Source organism: Etheostoma spectabile, chromosome 5 (genome assembly GCF_008692095.1).
Source record: "Etheostoma spectabile isolate EspeVRDwgs_2016 chromosome 5, UIUC_Espe_1.0, whole genome shotgun sequence".
Lineage (NCBI taxonomy): Eukaryota > Metazoa > Chordata > Actinopteri > Perciformes > Percidae > Etheostoma > Etheostoma spectabile.
The window spans coordinates 5,474,467-5,481,150 of NC_045737.1; the positions used below are offsets into that span (position 1 = coordinate 5,474,467).

The 6,684-nt window shown below is 39.8% G+C and overlaps 1 protein-coding gene across 1 annotated transcript in view; it reads right to left on the reverse strand.

The window, feature by feature from the left end:
* The window catches only part of frmd3 (FERM domain containing 3), a 51,069-nt gene that overhangs the window by 43,475 nt on the left and 910 nt on the right, over positions 1-6,684 (reverse strand). The gene's annotated exons all lie outside the window — the stretch shown is intronic.

Below are 6,684 nucleotides of genomic sequence, written 5' to 3' on the forward strand. Positions count from 1 at the left end.
AATTTAAAAACAGTGACATACAGACTGCCTTTCGGCAAGGTCCTTTAAAATCAGAAACCACCAAACATTTTATTGACTAAAAAAGAGACAAAAACTATAACAAATCCTAAACGTGCATCAATAAATCATGCTTCAGACTTGTTTAAATTTTGTTTGAAATCCTTTTTTTTAACTAATTGCCTAATTCTAAAACAAGTATGAAGTGAGGGGAGTAAATACAACCCTCTTGACTCACATAGACATTTGGACAAATGACCATGTCGTCTTAAAGATAGTCTAAATTCATACTTGCATTACTTCAACAATAAGCTAAACCAGGCCCAGATGGTAACTTTTTGCTTGCTGATTAGAAATATCTCATTCTAAATATGTGTGCAGTGGTTGTCACCCAGCATAGTGACCAAGGGATGATCTTCTCATCCCTGTGAAGTGTCCTTGAGCAAGACAACGAATGTCAATCGGCTCCGTGTGTGACCTCTGACCTCTCACGTTCTCCTCTCTGTGGTTCATTGACTGTTCCAACCTCGTTGTAGAATTGTAGAAGTTGTAGAAGAACAACTTTCATCAACTTTCCCCTTTTCCTTCATCTTATCTTCCTTTTTCAAAAAAATCTGCCCTGCCTGCCAGTCCCCTTTCAAATCTGTTTCATGTTTTAATCTGTGATCCCCACAGCCGCTCCATCTCGGTTCCTCTCCTACTCCTTCCTACACCCTGTTGATTTGCTGACGTCATCCTCTCCCCTCACGTAATGTGACCAGCCATGTCTCCCTTATGGGTTGTCTTATCAACCATCTTTCTTTCTTTCCCGCTCGTCCATTTCTTTTGATGTTTCCCTCCCTCTCTTCTATCCCATCGTCTTATCTCTCTGCCTCCTCTCAGTTGCAAGCACAAGTCAGAAAAAGGATTATGTCTCTTTAGTCATCTTTGGAGGAGCATCAAAGAGGCGCCGGCAAGCAGGGTAAAAATAGAAACCAAAGCTATTTATAAGTTGTTTCAAAGAATGCCTACCAGCCGAAACAATAGTACTGCCTCAGCATCCCTAACAGACACACACACACAGCGACAAAAAACAAGTAAATAAAAGATAAATACCACCTCAGCAGCACACACACACACACCGCTCATCGACCTAGTAAAAGGCAAATGAAAAACAATACCAGCAACCACATGCATCTTTAAATGGACTGCAATGTATTGATAAGGTGACTTCCACAAGAATAGAAACGGAGCAATCAGCAGGATGTATTTCAAGCTGTCAAAAGTTCAAGTTATTACGAGCTATTTCGGTGCCATGCAGTAATTTCTTCCACAGTATGGTAAATTAATGTCCGTAATTGCGGAACTTTGGCTCAATGGCTACTTTTAAATCATGCAAAATGAGCCAATGTTACCCCACCCTTCAAACACACACACACACTCACACACACACACACACACACACATATGTGCACACATACACACACTTGTGGTGAAGCGCGTCGCTGACAGCTGACTGATGTTGGCCTCATGCAGAACAGTGATCTCCCTTAATTATACATGATGTGTCACAGAGAAGGAGGAGGAAGGAAAGAAAGATATGGATGAAAGATCTAAAAATAGAAAGGGAGAAAAGGTCGTCAGAGGAGTAAATACAAAGCTGAAAGTGAAGCAGAATAAGTGTGGATAGGGAGAAGTGAAAAGACAAGAGAGGAAAAGAGCGGAAAGACAGATGGGAGGATGAGAAGGAAAGGAGTGAATGGTGAAGGGAGAGAAGCTGAAAGCCGAGGAGGTCAATGTGTATTGATCTTGACGTGTCTCTCCTGCAGCAGGTCTGACTTAACATTACCACTGAACATAAGAGCAGCAGGATGGACACATTCAACCCCTCGGGCAGTAGACACACACACACACACACACACACACACACACACACACACACACAAACACACTCGCTCTCTCTCTTCCTGCCTTGTATTCTGCTGTCAGACTATTCTTAGGGTCGCAGTAAACAATTTAAAAATAATTATGCTCTGCTGTAGGCTGTCGCCATGTCTCAAGACCCAGAAAACTAAAATATTTTCAAAAATAACCATATGCATCTACATGTCTGCATATTACGGTGGCCCTTAAGTGCAAACCACGACAGCAAATCCCACGACAGCATCAGTAAGACTAAAACGGAAAGGGTAGGTACACATTGGACGCTGATCCTGGTCTGTAATTCACAAATGGGTTTGTGTATGGTTTAGTTTATTTTTTTCATTTGAACCATGAAATATTTAAACAGAAGTAACATGTTTATTTTCAATTTTCGTTTCAATTAAAAAAATGAAATAAATGAATTAAAATGCAGAGCCATATTTCTGTTTTTTGTTTCTGATTCTGATTTGGGTTTTTAGCAAATTCCTTTTTTCTTTATATATATATATATATATATTCAATATATATATATTTAAAACCAAGCGTGTAGAATGGCCATTCTGTAACATCCTGTGGTAATGTCTTTTTCTAGTTTTTCATTTTTGAAATCAGAAACCAAAAATGGAAACACAGCTCTGCATTTTCATGCATTTTGAACCTTTCTTGGTTCAAATGAAAAAAGAAACCATCAAAACGTACGCAGATCTATTTGTAAAACACCAACCAATCAGGACGAGGATCAGTGTCAAATGTGCACCTACCCTTTCCTTTTCAGTCTTACTAATGCCATCGCGATATGGCATTCACTGCCGTGGTTTGAACTTCAGGGCCACTGTAGTATATTGAGATACAAAACACATCCAGCTCTCCCTCATATTTGCATAACATATATGCATCATTAGGCTATATGATCTTTAAATCTTTTCAATAATTAGTGTGGTAAATAAAAGAATTTGTTTGAAAATGTTTATTCAACCTTTTTACCCATTACTCTATTTTTTTAAGATGAAAGACTACTTGTTAAGGAATACTCTGAAAAGATGAATGTACTGTAATACATATGTTCTGTATTTATTTATGGTCATTTATATTTCTCTTGCCTATTTTGTAGAGGAAAAGGATGTTGATAATGCTGTTTCGCATAATTTGCCATGGCAATTTAGCAGTGACATGACAATCAGTGAATTGCAGGCCTATAAAAGGAAACGGGCTCAGACCACCCTGAGTATGTCAAGATAACATTTGGAGGGTAAAGCACGGTGTGCTAGAGAAGAGATGCGCGGCAGGTTTTAGTTTTGATGGACTTGCATTGAAGCTTACACTGGTCTACACCTCACTTTAAATCTTAGACAACTACCGCATCACTTCACCGGTGTTGACTACTACACATAGTTTAAGTCAAACTATGACCACAAAAATTGTATTCTCTTGGAAATTAAGGTCTGCTCCAACACTTCTTTAAAACTCCTTTTTCAACTGCCTTTTATTAAATTAAAATTTGGGACTATTCATTCATATCTTGCACTGTACTGTCCTGTTTATTCTGTTTTATTTAAACGTAGCCTATTCTGTCTTTTTATTTCACTTTACTCGTAACATCAAATGCATGTCTTTTTATATCATCTTGTGTTTCCTTTATATCTTGTCTTACTGTTATGTATTTTATGTCGTATGCAAAGCAGATTGAATTGCCCTGTTCTTGAAAGGTGCTATATTTTTGTACTTGCAGTAATGAGACATGTGACCATTCCAGCCATAAACCTTCATCCCTTTTTTTAGGCAAAAAATGCATATACTTCTATTGTTCCTTTTCAAGATATTTTAAACCCTCATTTAGTCATGATAATCGATGCAGTGACAAACATTGTGCTCCAAGGGGACCTGGCCAATGCATGCATATTATGCTAAGTCAAGTACTGATACCTCGAGGAAAGACAACGGAAACATTCTCACATATTTGCTTGTGAGATTTGCTCACAAGCACAATTCAAGAACAATTTTTATCATCTTTATGATGGCATTAATGTTGTCTTTGGCATCTCATCCTGAATTAGATATTCAGCACGATGCAGATAGCAGAAAAGATAAATAAACAAAATAGGAAAAACAGACAAGGATCATGAAGAAAGAAAAAATAAGATAGAGTAAGAGATGTTAGTCTCCGTTGAGTGGAAAGAGGAGAAGTGCTTTTGTTAGGCAGCAGAAGTGTAGCATGAGGAGAACAGGATGTCATGAAATATGTAGGAAGGAGCAGCTCAGCACAGGAACACAAAGCCATTAAAGAAAGCCCTGGAAAAGGCAGTCAGCTAGAAATCTAAATGTCCATTTTCTTATCGTGCATAGATACACAGACACACAGCTAAAAGCACATACACACCACTGGTGAAAAGGCACACTCTAATGTTCTCAGACGTGTAAACAGAGTTAAGCACACTTTTGTGCTTTCAAAGACGTACGAGCATGCAGGTATACACGCAAGTGAGCACCGAAACAGACACAATCTCTCAGCCTCGTTCCCCTCCTTGTATCTCAGGTAGCTTCATGGTGTTTTGTAAATCATTGATTGGATACATGTAGGAGACCAGTGAGACAGTTAGTTTAACATGCAGCGAGTGTTTTCTGTGTTTCAGGGACGGAGAAAAGGGCCGAAGCAGCTGACAACTTCTTCTGAAGGTGCATTCTGGATGAGAGGAGGTGCTGCTCGGAGCTCACTGAGCTCTCAACTCTGTTCAACTCACTGGTTGTCAACAAGGAGGTGCTGCTTTGAAGGATTTGGTGCAATGCCGAAGATGTGATATAATATAATGTAATATGATTTAAAGGTCCCATGATATGGTGCTCTTTGGATGCTTTTATATAGACGTTAGTGGTCCCCTAATACCGTATCTGAAGTTTCTTTTATATAGACCTTAGTGGTCCCCTAATACCATATCTGAATTCTCTTTTATATAGACCTTAGTGGTCCCCTAATACCATATCTGAAGTCTCTTTTATATAGACCTTAGTGGTCCCCTGATACCGTATCTGAAGTCTCTTTTAGACCTTAGTGATCCCCTAATACCATATCTGAAGTCTCTTTAATATAGACCTTCGTGGTCCCCTAATACTATATCTGAAGTCTCTTTTATATAGACCTCAGTGGTCCCCTAATACCATATAAAGGGGCGGGTGTGGCTCAGTGGTAGAGCGGTTGCCTGCCAATCGGAAGGTTGGTGGTTCAATCCCTTGCCCTGCAGTCCCAAGACACTGAACCCAGATTTGCCCCTGGTGCTGCGCACCGGTGTGTAAATGTGTATAAGTGTATATCTGATGAGCAGGTGGCACCTTGTACGGCAGCCTTGGCCACAGTGTCTGAATGTGTGTGAATGGTGAATGTATGATGTAAAAGCGCTTTGAGTAGTCGTTAAGACTAGAAAAGTGCTATATAAATACAGCACATTTACATATCTGAAGTCTCTTTTATATAGACCTTAGAGGTCCCCTAATACCATATCTGAAGTCTCTTTTATATAGACCTTAGAGGTCCCCTAATACCATATCTGAAGTCTCTTTCCCAAAATTCAGCCTTGATGCAGAATTCCAGCCACTAGAGCCAGTCCCACAATGAGCTTTCCGTGCCAATTCTGAGTCTGTAGCTTTAGAGAAGGAGAGGGGTGGGGGGTGGGTGGGGTACTTTGCTCATTTGAAAGACATGATGTCTCTCTGTCATGGGTGGGCCAAATTCTCTGGGAGGGCAAAGCAGAGATAGGGGAGGTTACCTTGCCCCTTATGACCTCATAAGGAGCAAGATTCCAAATCAGCCCATCTGAGCTTTCATGTTCCCAAAGGCAGAGCAGGATACCCAGGGCTCAGTTTACACCTATTGCCAATTATAGAAACAGGCAGGGGGAAACTCATATTAACGTTGAAAAACCTCATAAAGTGAAATTTCATGCCATGGGACCTTTAATAGAATAGTGTGTATATGTTGTGTAGCATTGCACATATTCTTTATGCACTGTCCTTTATGGAAAACAAGCTATGTGCTCTATAATCATGCGTCATGATTTGGCAGGTTCAGCTGCAGCTCAGACCTGAAGGGGCCCAGAAGCCACACATGATCTAATATGTTTGTGGAAAAAGGGGAGCAACTTAGACTTTCTTTTGTTCAGACAACAAAAAAGGTATAAGATCTCAAATGGAAATTGTTAAAGCCTACTATTAGGTTTCATTTCTTTTTTTGCACGTTTTTGTTTTCCAGTTGGATGGACTTCAGATGTAAATTTGTACTGCAGCTTAAGGAGAGTGGCGCCACTGAACTATCACACAATAATAGCATTTAATCTTAACTTAATTTGGACACCACCCTAATTTTAGAAAGACAGGGAAAATGTTAATAATCAATCATTTGAGTCTCAGAATCTCAGAGTTGCTACAAATGTTCTTTTTCCTCGGTGTACAGGGACTTAGATGATTTCAAATATAAGGTAGTTACTGTCATCAATAATAAAGGTAGGGCTGTGACTACCATAGTCGTTGATCTCCTCAGTTGCTCATATTGTCTCAGCCTCCAAAGGATGATATCAGATTTGAACATAATAATTCCAACTGAAGGCTTGGATGTTTGAAACTGAGTAGTTAGAGTTCATCCTTTTCTTTCAACCTTTTTGTTTGACAATGCAGCTGAGTGCTTTACAGGTGGTAGGGCCACTTAGAGACCAGCTGGGTGGAAATAGCATCACCTCTAGGCAGACAGCCGACTTGATAAGCACAACTCTCTTTCTCTCTCTCTCTCTCTCTCTCTCT